Below are 16,021 nucleotides of genomic sequence, written 5' to 3'. Positions count from 1 at the left end.
GTAACTTTGGTAACTGACAAAGCGACACATTTATGTTATGATTAAAACCAATATTTAACAAAAAATATATTCATTAAGCACATGTAAAATGTTGTATTCTAATCAAATGATATTTAAAAGAGACCGTAGCAAACTGGCTTCAATGGGAAAGCTCCATGGCTGGCGTTGCCAGCTCCCGCACGAGTTATGCACAGGGGCCATGTCTTCATTAATTCAGACTTATTATCCTGGATTTAAGTCCTTTATAGAGTATTTAGTTATTTTTTTATAACGTCTCTTCCTTACACATGTAAACAATCGTACACACACAAAAATGCGTGTATTTGTATAACTAAAAATGTGAGTCTGTAAACAAGTTTTAGTCCCCACACCAAGATTATATCCATCCACACACAGACAAAGAGAGAGTCCACCAGTTTCGCTACACTACACTTTGGTTGGGTTTTTATGTACGGTTTCTAATTCTATATTTTTGTTGTGATATCAGTTATAATTGAATATGTATTTTGTCTTGTTCACCAGTGATATTTTTCAGTTACTGTAGTTAAAACAGCATTTAACTAATCCTTACATATTCATGATAGGATTTACATCACACACTGTAGCTGACACGAAACATAAATCCTTTGTGAACATAGTCCCTACGTTTCATCTGAATTATTCATAACATAGTGAGCGAAGCACTGACCTATGGCTACGTTGAGCCCTACGTGAGCAGTGTGAAGACAGCAATATTAGTAAGCTGATCCCCATAGCAACTGGAAGTTAATTTTTCACAATAAAAAACCTCTGGTGTTTAGTACCTTAAAATTTGTAAACATGCATATTATTATATAACTTCATTCATAACATGCTCTAAAGCTTTTCATAATTTTATATCAAACAAACATCACTATTCTCTCACACTGTGTGTGACACATACTGAGATTTGACATTGATAAATTATGTGCATTCTTTTAATAGCATACTGCTAAACAATACAGTGTCAATACAAACCCATGGTGAAATTAACTTTCCAGATCCTCCTCTTTCTGTAAACATGTATATGTTAAAAGATACATTAAATTACTTATGTTTTATTTAATTATGTGTATCTACTTCTATATATAAATTAAGAGAGGATAAATCTCCTTCAAAATGAAATTGAACAAAAAATTCTAAATTAAAAAAGGGTTTTTTCAGCAGTTCAGTGGTGGTTGAAGTGAGGGGTTTATATATATATATATATATATATATATATATGTGTGTGTGTGTGTGCGTGTGCTTTAAAACGTATTTATATATGTATAATGTTTATACAAAATCTCATAAAAAAAAAAACATGGTCAAATCCAACACGTTTAGAGACCAACGACATTCCATACACCTGGACCCCCATGACTACTGACGAAGAACACTCAGAAAAGTGACACTGAGCCTGCTGTGGGCCAACGCTGTTTTCTGACTGTGACTCTGAGCCGAGTGTAGTCAATTCACAAAAAACATTATAAGAACGCAGTACCAAAGCATGGCTCAATGTTGCATGTAGGTATTTGAGTATACACTAAGTAGGCTACGAGCTTATTGTTTTTAGTCCAATACATTTTATAAACTTGAATTCCTGTTTTTTTTTCTTTCATCTGTTTTAAATTATGCTCTAAACGTGTTGGATTCTCCGTGTTAACACGCAGCGTATAATTTCGTGTTAACACGTTAAGTTTGTGTATTTCGTGAATCATGATGCTTTACTGCCACCTACTGGTGTATGGCGTTATTGCTGAAACAACATAAAGCCTTAACTTACCAAATAACGGAAACAATTCCAGTGTTTAATGTTCTGAACAATGTTTATGAGATTTTGTATAAACATTATACAAACATAATATTTATATAAACATAAATACGTTTAAAAGCGCACACACACATATATATATATATACCCCTCACTTCAACCACCACTGAATTTACTGCTGAAAAAAGCCCTTTAATTCAGATTTTTTTGTTCAATTTAATTTTGAAGGAGATTTATCCTCTCTTAACATATATAAGTACATACACATAATTAAATAACACATGAGTAAATTAATGTATCTTTACACATAGTATACATGTTTACAGAAAGAGGAGGATCTGGAAAGTTAATTTCACTATGGGTTTGTATTGACACTGTATTGTTTACCAGTATGCTATTAAAAGAATGCACATAATTTATCAATGTGAATGAATTACGCCTCAGTATGTGTCACACACAGTGTGAGTGAATAGTGATGTTTGTTTCTTATAAAATTATGAAAAGCTTTAGAGCATGTTATGAATGAAGTTATATAATAATATGCATGTTTACAAATTTTAAGGTACTAAACAACAGTTTTTTTTTATTGTGAAACATAAACAGCTTACTAGTATTGCTGTCTTCACACTGCTCATGTAGGGCTCAACGTAGCCACAGGTCAGTGCTTAGCTCACTATGTTATGAATAATTCAGATGAAACGTAGGGACTACGTTCACAAAGGATTTATGTTTCGTGTCAGCTACAGGGTGTGATGTAAATCCTATCATGAATATGTAAGTACGCCCGGATTTGAGGCCTCCCATTGGCGAAAACCTTAAGAAGCGTGTAAACGTGTCAATTTTGGTCACGTTATCACGACAAAATTTTACGTGTCAACACGCAAATTTTTAATAACGTGTTAACAAGCATGTGTTCACACGTTTAGAGCCCAACGCTGTTCTATAAGAGACCAACGCCATTCCATACACCTGGACCCCCATGACTGCTGACGAAGTGACACTGAGCATTACATTATCACTCACACTATACAGTGTAAAAAGAAAATTGCTTCAATTGGTAACAAGTAATTCAATTAAGTTTTTTCAATTTATTTTTTTAAGGTTAAACTTAAACAATTAAGTTGGATAAACTTAATTGAATTACTTGTTACCAATTGAAGCAATTCAATTAAGTTGGATCAACTGTTTTCTTTTTACAGTGTACTTAAAATACAGCTTACATTTAAATAATTTTAAAAGTGTTTTTTAGCATGTTATTTTAGTTTTGCAAATAGGAGTCAAATACCTTTACGCTACTCAGAAATTCAACTTGGTTAAAATAATAAATCTACATTGCACAAATGGAATATTTTAAAATTTTATTGTGAAAACCTCACAAACTTAGTTTTTCACAAAAACTTGTGCATTAAACATACTACAGATGCATCCCATCTCCTCCAAAGGCTGCCCTTCTACTCCTGTACAGTTTAAGGAGTTTTGGCACATGTGTCCGGTGCATCATGAAACTGACTCTTCAGGTTGATGGCAGTTATTCTACGAAACTCACTGCATATCTAGAGAGAGAGAGGAGTAAACAATAGAGAATACAGATTATCAGTCATTACGTACAGAGCCTGAACATTTCTAGACAAACACTGATTCAGTTGATAACAGTTATGCAGGGATCCAGACAAAAACCATCCCGTCATCCCAAGGCCAAAAAAATAGCCCACAGGAAAATTGCTCTTTTGGGACGCTTTCGTGACAAATGTTGTGCGCGATAAAACTTGTTGCCTTTAAATAACATTACTGTGGTTGGACAATGCTGTACGCTTCTTGGTTAATAAGTAAATAACTAAAAAAATAAGTAAATAATCCAAACAGCTGATGACTTCGCATTATAACAGTTTTGGAACTGTTCTGGGGAAAAAAAGTTAAGTATCATTTTAGACAAGTAAACTAGATTGGTTCACACTAGGTTTTGCAGTGTGAAACAATCCTACAAAAACTATAAAAAGAAAAATATGCTGAAATGGGCCAGAGTCACAAGTACAGCAAACAAACACTACTCACCTGACTCTCCAAGAACAGTGCTGGCCATCATTCTCGAACCAGACCAACCAGAGGTTCCTGCTCAACAACCTCCTTCCACCGTAAAGAAAATGTTTGGACCCTTTTTATCTATCTCAGCCCTCGTTGCCTTTCTCTCTTCTTCCAAGGAATCCTCACTCAGCCCTGCAGGGCTATATCGCAAACATCTTTATAATCACAAAGATCACATTTGAAGGTAGAACTTTGGTGACATGTAGATAATTTACTGTGACATTTTGAAAAACGACATATCAAGGAACACACACAATTGGAGTGAAAACAGGGCCAGCGTGTACCATGAAATCCATGGCGTACTCTGTGGTGCTTCAACCCAACGTCTGTGTCTTGGCTTGTGAAAGAGCAGATTTTGCACTTCATCTAATGTATCCCTTTTTTCCTTGAAAATGAAAACAATATTAGTGTTAGTATTGTCATTGTACACAATTATAGTTTGTAAATGCAATTACAGAACCACAAACTCTATGTAACGTTATTTAATGTTTTTGTAATTTATTTACACACACACACACATATATTACATTTAGCTAAATGTTTTGAGAAACAGACGATGTTAGGTATAGTGCTAGTGCTGTTAGACACCTACGAACTTCTCAAAAGCAAAACAAAAAACAAATAGTAGGTCTGATTCAGACAATACGGATATTTTTGTATCTTTGACGGCTTAATCTTGTAATAACACCCTGCTGCTTTCATATAAATGATATCAGACTAAAGGAGCGTTGTTGTAGTCAGCATCCTGAATTTTCCGTTCTACCTTAAACAGCTCAACAAACACCGAGGAGGCTCAATATAGCGTTACCTATTCCGGTATTTAAGGTGGAATGGAAAAAAGCCAGCCAACAAGATACATAACATTTTCAAAATAGAACATAAAGAAAGCGCTCAGGCTTGTTACAGCCTGCTTGAGTCTGTTACGTTGGGCATTTGATTAAATGAAACAAACGGCTCATATTCAAACTTTCCATGGCTCAGTCGAGTTGGCAAAGTTAGCTAATATAACAATGCCACGGCAATTTCCCTCACATATTCACGGCTTTAAGATAGTGTTAAAACTAGAAACGTAACTTTAAAATGCTTTGTGAACTATCACTAGTTATTTACCTCAATCTTGAATTTCTCCAAACTTCGAGCCACAACAAAGAGGAATCAACCGTCCTTCGCGCGTATTCCCGAACCTCCCACTGAGCATGCGCATGACTAGAACAGAGCATGCGCAGGTTTATCTTAATCAGCAACTTTTCCAAACAAATCTTCTCAACACATTTTTTATGTTGTGCCTACAGGTTGATCAGAACAATACATTTCGTGTTAGATGAACTATCACACAATTGAGTTCTATTCCCAACTCACTATTTCAATGTATAATCAACTAAATTTGAAGTTAGATTTTTTACAGTGCAGTCTGTTTTTTTTTTTAAGGTTTATTAAATGTTTGGTTATGGTGGGTAGCATACTTACTGTTTTATCCGAGTCACGTCGACCGTCGATGTTCGGAAGAAAAAGCGGGGCGCACCTGTTGTCGGTACCAGAGATCTGCCTCGCGCAAAGCTTACGTAATGACGTCAGACGTAAAGCTGCTTTAAACTTAATTGTTTCACGTAGTCTCAAAGTAAAAAGTTATTTTGAGATAAAATGTGTGACTTTTAAGTTAATTGAACTCATGAAAGTAAGTTGTAGGAACTAAGGCAAAAGAATTAATTGAGGTTAATGTAAATAAGTCTATAATAGGAACTACTGCCCAAATACACTTTTTAGAGTGTACAAATGAGTATGTGCAAGTGTGTAAAGCTCTGATATTTAAGTACCCTTTTCTGAAGGAAAATGAGGGGAATGGATGTGTGAGTTAATTCTAATAGTGAAAATTACTTTATTGTTGTTTTTATACTTGTTCTTGTATAATTCAATTTGGAAACAGGTTATTTTCATTTTAAATGGCTTGGCCTGCTCTAAGTGTGTAGAATTACATGAGGTTTCGTAGTTACGGCTGGTAAAATATAGCGCGGATAAGCCCGTTGCAGTGGGCAGACAAGGTGCACTATATTCTGAAGCAACTTTGCGGTTGTATTTTTGGTTGTACACAAGGGACCAAAACTTGCTATATGTTGCTGAACAGCTTTTGATTTGCTCTACAACATTTCTTGTCGACTTTTCTTAGTAAGATAGGGATATCCAAACTCAGATATTTCTGTAATGGTAATTTTTATATGTCTCTGTTGAAAGAACTTGTCTGCTTGTTTGTCAGTATATTCATTTCTAATCGTCAACAGAGCTCAAAAACTAAGTGTATGTCAGGTCAGCTCGAGGTCAATGCTTTATTAGAACAAACCACATCTTGTATATCAAACTGAGATGTCTCTAAGGAAACTAAGCTTGCAGAAACATCGAGTGATTATCTTATGGTTATGACGTATAAACTACCTATATAAATATCTCTGTGAAAACATCTCCTTTGTCCACATTCACATAGTACTCTCTGCTATTGTATGTTGACCACCTTAAGGTTAAATAAACTACTTTCTGATTCCAAATGCTCTGTTAGATTTCAATTCTTAATACTTGTCCTTATTTTCTCCATCACAATTTCAAAAATACATATCAAATTCAAATGTGTACACAGTGCACATTTTAAAATGCTTGTGACAATGATACATGTGTACGTTGAACGTTTTCAAACCCATGCCTTCTTTTTTGTACAAGACTCTGTGTATAATCAGTAATGTTGGAATTGAAATGTCCAAAATTGGAATAATCTGAAATATGTAACATGGAAAAGGTTAAGTACTAGCTGCCTGAGTACCATTTTCAAATGACCAATCATATGTTGCATTAACTTAATAAAAAATAAATAAAAACTACACTGACATACTACCATCTGGCCACAAATGGGAGTATGTGTCCACAATTCCATTTAGACCTAACAGGTGGTGGTGGGGTCTTAGGTCCGAAAGGCCATTTAGTCGAGAAAATAGCAGTTGCTTACCTCTTCGTAGTACCACACCATCCCAATCCACATATATGATACGCCGCTTGGTGGACCTTATCGGCCTAGCGCGCGGCGCACCCTAGACGATTTTTTTTGCAGAGCCCGGGGTCGGGTCCTGGGCACACGTGGTGGGAGCTAAAAATCCTCAAAGTTTGGGCCTTTTACCCGCAATTCTGCATCAATCCACCAGGTGGCTCCCGGAACGTCTCGATTCCAATATATTCCATTACAGGCAAATATATTGGGATTGGGATGGCGTATATATTTATCATTCGTTGAAGTGTTTTGTAATGTTTTTAATACTTTTAACATGCCCAACATCCATAGACATTAACATTTTAAAGTGTTGGCTACTTTGATAAGGCAACACAAACGTCCTTTCACAAAGTTTCCAACTATCTTTGATATATTTATAATGCCAGTAAACCGACAAACACGTAACCACAGTGAGCCAGCCTGCCCTTCTGAAACTCTTGTCCGAACGCCTTACTTTCAAATTTTCAAGTTACCTAACGTTACTGCTGCATTACTTAAGGTGGAAGCGAAAAATGTAAAAGCTTCTGAGCGAACACCAGTCAGAATCCGAATGTTAAACAATACACCTGCATATAGTCAGCACAAAAAGATTGCTCACACATTAAAATCATGCCCAAGATAATGGAACGATGACGTTCAGAAGTAAGTTATAATCCAGCGTCAGGTAATTTAATGTGGAAGCGAAGAGTTGCAATAGAGCTTCTGGGCAACTTCAATGTTAAGAATCAGTAGTTTAAAATTATACAAGCACATACAGGTGCTGGTCATAAAATTTGAATGTATGCAAGACATGGGTTTCAGCTGTCATGTTCCTTATGCCAAGCCACTCTTGAACAAGAGACAGCGTCAGGAAAAAGGACTGGACTGCTCCTGAGTGGTCCAAAGTTATGTTCCCTGATTAAAGTAAATTAGATTAGATTAGATTCGACTTTATTGTCATTGTGCAGAGTACAAGTACAGGGCCAATGAAATGTAGTTAGCATCTAACCAGAAGTGCAATATATTACATTATTTACATAAAGTGCAGTAGTGATATTATAGTGATTTTCGTGCCCTGCCCAGGCAGCGTTTATGGTAGATGTCCTCGAAGGAACTTGAAACTGGACACCTGATCCACTGCAGTTCCGTTGATGTAAATGGGGGCGTGAGCTTGATTCCTAGTCCGTCTGAAGTCCATGATGATCGCCTTTGTTTTGAGCATGTTTAGTACTAGGTTATTGTTTTGGCACCACAAGGACAGATGCTGTACTTCATCCCGGTAGGGCGTTTCATTATTGTCTGTAATCAAGCCTATCACCATGGTGTCATCTGCGAATTTGACTATGGTGTTTGAACCATAGGCAGGTACACAGTCATGGGTGAAGAGAGAGTACAGAATCGGGCTAAGAACACAACCTTGTGGAACGCCAGTGTTCAAGGTGATGGTTGATGAATGAAGGTTGCCTAATCTAACAGATTGGGGTCTGTTAGACAGGAAGTCTAAAATCCAGTGGCAGAGTGATGTGCTGATACCCAGATGGTTGAGTTTGGATATCAGCATAGACGGAATCACTGTGTTGAATGCAGAACTAAAATCGATGAACAGCATACTCACCTATGAGTTTTGACAGTCCAGTTGGGTTAGTGCCGTGTGTAGTGCTGTTGAGATAGCGTCCTCGGTGGATCTGTTGCTACGATAAGCAAACTGGTGTGGGTCCAGCGTAGCAGGCAGGCAGGATTTCAAGTGAGAAAGAACTAGTCTTTTAAAGCACTTGGAAATTATTGGGGTGAGTGCTACAGGTCGAAAGTCATTAAAGTCTGAAGCAGTAGAATGCCTAGGCACAGGCACAATGATGGCTGACTTAAAGATAGATGGTACAGCTGCCTGGGCAAGCGAAACATTAAAGATGTGAGCGAAGACACCCGCAAGTTCCACAGCACAAGCTCTTAGCACACGGCCAGGTACACCATCAGGGCCAGCTGCCTTCCGTGCATTCACTCTGCTCAGCATGCGACTGACATCCGAAGTGGAAAGTACAAGTGGGTTGTCGTCGGTGGAAGATTTATTGAAGATATCAATATCATCTGGTCGAAACGAGCGTAGAAGTTGTTCAGCTCATCAGGGACTGAAGCACTGTTGGTAGATGGAACAAAGCTAGTTGGTTTATAGTCAGTCAGGGCGTGTATTCCCTGCCACGTGCGCCGAGGGTCAGAGGAGGTAAAGTGCTCCTCAATCCGGCGTTTGTAGCAGTGCTTGGCTATAGCTATTAGTCTCTTCATATTGCCAGCAACCCCAGTGGGCGGTACAGAGGACTCTTGTACCCTGAGCGCTTGTTGATTTGTTTCAGGACAGAGTTAGTGTAGGTGTCCAAGTGGATGTGTGAGACTGTGGTGGCTCGGGCAGCATACTCACTCCAGTCGGTGTGCTGGAACTGTTGCTGAAGGAAGGAGTCAGCCCCATCCATCCAGATCTTTACAGTTCTGGTTGAAGGCTTAATCCTATGCATGACTGCAGTGTATTTGGGAAGCAGGAACAAAGAAAGATAATCGGACAGTCCAAGATGGGGGAGGGGTGTTGTTTTGAAGCTGGTTAAAGTCAAACCGATGCTGAATCCGGTGTTTGTGCGGTGAATGTTAATTTCCAAAAGTGTCTGTCTGTCGTAACTGTAGTTCGCAAGAGTTATTTGCGCAAGAAAACTGGAGATAGCTAAGTACAGAAGTATAACATCACTAAAACCGGTAAGACGCTGAGCCTCGCAGTGTGATCGCGATGCCATCTTGGTCCTGGGAGACCAAGGACCATTTCCTATGGAAATCAAGGTCCCAGAATCTGGAGGAAGAGAGGAGAGGCACAGAATCCACGTTGCTCGAGGTACCCTGCAAAGTTTCCACAGTCAGTGGCAGTTTGGGGTCCCATGTCATCTGATGGTGTGGGTCCACTGTATTTTCTGAGGTCCAAGGTCAACGCAGCCGCCTACCAGGGAGATTTAGATTACTTTATGCTTCCTTATGCCTCCAAGCGAGGTGGGTTAGTGCAGTGTGTAGTGCTGTTGAGATAGCGTCCTCGGTGGATCTGTTGCTACGATAAGCAAACTGGTGTGGGTCCAGCGTAGCAGGCAGGCAGGATTTCAAGTGAGAAAGAACTAGTCTTTTAAAGCACTTGGAAATTATTGGGGTGAGTGAGGCACAAGCACAACGATGGCTGACTTAAAGATAGATGGTACAGCTACCTGGGCAAGCGAAACATTAAAGATGTGAGTGAAGACACCCGCAAGTTCCACATCACAAGCTCTTAGCACCCGGCCAGGTACACCATCAGGGCCAGCTACCTTCCATGCATTCACTCTGCTCAGCATGCGACTGACGTCCGAAGTGGAAAGTACAAGCTCGCACAAATCACTCAGAGAGAGCGGGCAGCATGCACAAAACACTCAGAGAGAGCGCGCAGTTTGCACAAAACACTCAGAGAGCGCGCAGATTGCACAAAACACTCAGCGAAAGCGCGCAGCACGCACAAAACCCTCAGCGAGAGCGCGCAGTTTGCACAAAACACACAGAGAGAGCGCAAAGCTCGCAAAAAAAAACTCAGAGAGAGCGCGCAGTTCGCACAAAACACTCATAGAGAGCGCGCAGTTTGCACAAAACACTCAGAGAGAGCGCGCAGCACTCACAAAATTTCTGTTGAAGCCATAGCATAACTCAATGGTGAGTCAAAAGCGGCAGAGGTTACTTTTTTTTAAAAAAACCGTGACCCAGGCAAAGCTCCATATTTGTAACGGCAAATGCAAAGCTGGTTAAGGCATAACTTTGTTGGGGTTAACCTTTTGTCTGAAGTGTCTTACATAACTTCAAGTCTTGTGTGAATGTGTTCACCGGAAAAATACTCCAACAGCGCTCCGTATAACATGGATAAAACAATTATTTACAACACATACCAAGTCGACGTTAACAGAGCACGTTTTATAAATAATATAGAAGACACGGGTTAGCCTTTTTTTTGTAAGCACAGGGCTGACATTTTATGAAACACACTTTACCTTGTGTGAGCACTATATCTACAATGTTTGAATCCATTTTTAAAAAAGGTTCTTCTTTTTTGCAGCTTGAACACAACTAAATCAGATGCAGTGGGCATGTAAATTTTGCAAATTTGTGTATGAAAGAAAGGGCAACTGCTTAGACATTACAGATACAGAAACATGGTGGTTACAGCCACCAGTGAAACGCATGTTGGAGCGCTGGCCAGCCCTTTTCAGAAAGCAGCAGGTATGGTAACAAATATGTAATTTATGTAAAATAAAACATACAATCATATTAACATGAACATATTACTTCTACAAGAGTAAATGTATTTTAATTTGTGTAATCTGTTAATGTGGTACAAATCGAATTATGGCTCTATGTGTGCTGTGTTTTTCCTAAAGGTTTTTGCTGAGTTCACAAGGGTGGCAAGTAAAGATCTTGAACAAGACTTTTTTGAGGCCTTGGACAGTCACACCCCACGATTCCTTGAGATCTTTAAATCCAGGAAAGGAATTATTGGCAGTACACTTGCAGACATTGTTGCCCAAGTTGAAATTAAGGTAAGGAATCTTTTTATTACAATTTGGAATGTTACTTTTATAAGAGTGATCCAGTCACCTCCTTAATGGAACACTAGATAATATTTTTTACCTTAATTTTTTAGCTTAATTACAGCTTAAAAATCATTGTGATGCTCCACTGATCTTAGCTAGTGTTCCTTTAAGGTTGGTTAGTTTTCCTGTAGACTTGTCATCATCAACTAATTCCAAACATGAGAACCAACATTTATTTGCCATGGAGCTGCACTATTTCCCGAAAACTATTAAAGACAAATCAGTTATTTTTGTGCTGTGTAATGTTTCTTTCATTTTTAATGGTTCTTTCTAAAACCATGGAGCCCAAAGACAGACAAGTTAAACAAAACAGCACAAACACCCAATAATATTTTTTTTAGCAGATGAATCCTGTTTTAATGGGATGGTAACATATATTATAGAACACAGACACCTATGTGTTTTAACTTATAATTTATCACACATTTGTCTCATGTTTATTTTTAGATATTTTGGTTTGTTTTTTCTTAACTTGTAGATCCAGGATATTACAGCAATGTGGACTGCTGTCCTTCGTTGTCTTCCAGGTTTATCTTGGAGATTAGGCAGTGAGTACTTCAAGGTCTGTTTTGTAAGTATTACATCAAATTGTATAATTAAAATTTACTTAGTGAAGACATGAAGGTTTTGCAATAATATATTTTTTCATTATATTTACCTTTTGTCTGCAGGATTCAGATACCATCACAGATTTCATTCAGGTTCCTGATGGGTTATTGACTGTTATACCTGAAGACAGCCAGCAACCAGGTCCAAATGCCATACACTTTGAGCCATCTAGCATTAATATCATACTGGAAGGTAACGTTATGGAGAACATTGAAAACCATGCTCAAGCTATTTGCCTGACATTTGAACTACTATAAAACCTTCATTTGGACTATCCCAAAAGACTGGAGAACACATTTGACTTGCTAAACCTGGGAGTAGGCAATCTGAGCCCAAAATAATTTAAGGGATTTCTAAGTTTCGATGGACCCAGCTTTACCCTCTTATTGATGTTAGGCTCTCATTTATATGGTTTGCACTTGCAAAATGTTCTTGTGTTGTTCATAATGTGTCAAAGCACTTAAATTTATTGTGCAAAACTTTAGCTTGGTTAAGTGCATTAAACATTATTGTACATTTTTGTTTATTACACAGACTGTGCCATTTGAGTCATTCAAGAATAAAGATTACTGGAGGTTTTCTTTTAAAAAATATTTTTAATTGACTTAAATGTGGAATTAATTTTATTTTTGGGTAACTTTATGTATTTAGATAGGCTGATGTGCTCTGTGATGTAATGGAATTTGATTAAAATAAACCAGAAGTACTACTGAATAATAGTTCTTTGTTGTGCTTACTTTATTTTTCTAAGGCAATCGGTTTCCTAAATTCTATTAAGTAAACAGGACTCTTGTGGAATTATGTTAACTTGGGTAACATAAGTTGGCAGTACTTAAAAATGGCAACTTACATCTATGTACTACTTAATGTCAGAACAACTCATATCAATTAAGTAAATACAGTTGCGTTTTAAGTACACTTAAATGATAGACGTTAAGTTAACATAACTTCAAAATAATAGTTATATTTACTTAACTATTTCAAGGCAACCGGATTCCTAAATTCCTTTAAGTAAGATCAACTTATCACATTTTACAGTGCAAAGAAAAACCTCAGCGAGAGCCCGCAGGACGTACAAAACACTCAGCGAGAGGGTGCAGCACGCACAAAACCCTCAGCGAGAGCGCGCAGCACGCACAAAACACACAGAGAGAGAGCGCAGTTTGCACAAAATACTCAGAGAGACCGCAAAGCTCGCAAAAAAAACCTAAGAGAGATAGCGCAGTCCGCACAAAACACTCAGCGAGAGCCAGCAGTTTGCACAAAACACTCAGATCGCAAAGCTCGCAAGAAAAACCTCAGACAGATCGCACAGCACGCACAAGATACTCAGAGAGATCGCAAAGCAAAAAAAACCTCAGAGAGAGCGCACAGTTTGCACAAAACACACAGAGAGATCGCAAAGCTCGCAAACACAGAGATCGCAAAGCTCACAAAAAAACCTCAGAGAGATCGCGCAGCACCCACAAAACACTCAGAGAGATCGCAAAGCTCACAAAAAAACCTCAGACAGATCGCGCAGCACCCACAAAACACTCAGAGAGATCACAAAGCTCGCAAGAAAAGCCTCAGAGAGATCGAGCAGCACGCAAAAAACACTCAGAGAGATTGCAAAGCTCATAAAAAAAACCTCAGAGAGATCGCGCAGCATGCACAAAACACACAGAGAGATCACAAAGCTCACAAAAAAAAAACATCAGAGAGATGGCGCAGCACGCACAAAACACACAGAGAGATCGCAAAGCTCACAAGAAAACCTCAGAGAGAGAGCGCAGCCCGCACAAAACACTCAGAGAGATCGCAAAGCTCACAAAAAAACCTCAGAGAGATCGCAAAGCTCGCAAGAAAAACCTCAGAGAGATCGCAAAGCTCACAAAAAAAACTCAGACAGATCGCGCAGCACGCACAAAACACACAGAGATCGCAAAGCTCGCAAAAAAACCTCAGAGAGATCGCAAAGCTCGCAAGAAACGCCTCAGACAGATCGCGCAGCACCCACAAAACACTCAGAGAGATCACAAAGCTCGCAAGAAAAGCCTCAGAGAGATCGAGCAGCACGCAAAAAACACTCAGAGAGATCGCAAAGCTCATAAAAAAAACCTCAGAGAGATCGCGCAGCATGCACAAAACACACAGAGAGATCACAAAGCTCACAAAAAAAAAAACATCAGAGAGATGGCGCAGCACGCACAAAACACACAGAGAGATCGCAAAGCTCACAAGAAAACCTCAGAGAGAGCGCGCAGCCCGCACAAAACACTCAGAGAGATCGCAAAGCTCACAAAAAAACCTCAGAGAGATCGCAAAGCTCACAAAAAAACCTCAGAGAGATCGCAAAGCTCGCAAGAAAAACCTCAGAGAGATTGCGCAGCATGCACAAAACCCACAGAGAGATCGCAAAGCTCACAAAAAAAACTCAGAGAGAGCGCGCAGCACGCACAAGATACTCAGAGATCGCAAAGCTCACAAAAAAAAACCTCAGACAGATCGCGCAGCACGCACAAAACACACAGAGAGATCGCAAAGCTCACAAGAAAAGCCTCAGAGAGATTGCAAAGCTCACAAAAAAACCTCAGAGAGAGCGCGCAGCCCGCACAAAACACTCAGAGAGATCGCAAAGCTCACAAAAAAACCTCAGAGAGATCGCAAAGCTCGCAAGAAAAACCTCAGAGAGATCGCAAAGCTCGCAAGAAAAATCTCAGACAGATCGCGCAGCATGCACAAAACACACAGAGAGATCGCAAAGCTCATAAGAAAAGCCTCAGAGAGATCGCAAAGCTCACAAAAAAACCTCAGAGAGATCGCAAAGCTCGCAAGAAAAACCTCAGACAGATCGCGCAGCACGCACAAAACACACAGAGATCGCAAAGCTCGCAAAAAAACCTCAGAGAGATCGCAAAGCTCGCAAGAAAAGCCTCAGAGAGATCGAGCAGCACGCAAAAAACACTCAGAGAGATCGCAAAGCTCATAAAAAAAACCTCAGAGAGATCGCGCAGCATGCACAAAACACACAGAGAGATCACAAAGCTCACAAAAAAAAAAAACATCAGAGAGATGGCGCAGCACGCACAAAACACACAGAGAGATCGCAAAGCTCACAAGAAAACCTCAGAGAGAGCGCGCAGCCCGCACAAAACACACAGAGAGATCGCAAAGCTCACAAAAAAACCTCAGAGAGATCGCAAAGCTCGCAAGAAAAACCTCAGAGAGATCGCAAAGCTCGAAAGAAAAACCTCAGACAGATCGCGCAGCATGCACAAAACACACAGAGAGATCGCAAAGCTCACAAGAAAAGCCTCAGAGAGATCGCAAAGCTCACAAAAAAACCTCAGAGAGATCGCAAAGCTCGCAAGAAAAACCTCAGAGAGATTGCGCAGCATGCACAAAACCCACAGAGAGATCGCAAAGCTCACAAAAAAAACTCAGAGAGAGCGCGCAGCACGCACAAGATACTCAGAGATCGCAAAGCTCACAAAAAAAAACCTCAGACAGATCGCGCAGCACGCACAAAACACACAGAGAGATCGCAAAGCTCACAAGAAAAGCCTCAGAGAGATCGCAAAGCTCACAAAAAAACCTCAGAGAGATCGCGCAGCACGCACAAAACACACAGAGAGATCGCAAAGCTCACAAAAAAAAACTCAGACAGATCGCGCAGCACCCACAAAACACTCAGAGAGATCGCAAAGCTCGCAAGAAAAGCCTCAGAGAGATCGAGCAGCACCCACAAAACACTCAGAGAGATCGCAAATCTCATAAAAAAAACCTCAGAGAGATCGCGCAGCATGCACAAAACACACAGAGAGATCGCAAAGCTCACAAAAAAAACCTCAGACAGATCGCGCAGCACCCACAAAACACTCAGAGAGATCGCAAAGCTCGCAAGAAAAACCTCAGACAGATCGCGCAGCATGC

The sequence above is a fragment of the Hoplias malabaricus genome, unplaced genomic scaffold, assembly GCF_029633855.1.
Source record: "Hoplias malabaricus isolate fHopMal1 unplaced genomic scaffold, fHopMal1.hap1 scaffold_26, whole genome shotgun sequence".
Taxonomy (NCBI): Eukaryota; Metazoa; Chordata; class Actinopteri; order Characiformes; family Erythrinidae; genus Hoplias; species Hoplias malabaricus.
The sequence above is the reverse complement of the archived record's forward strand: the minus strand, read 5'-3'. Positions refer to the sequence as shown.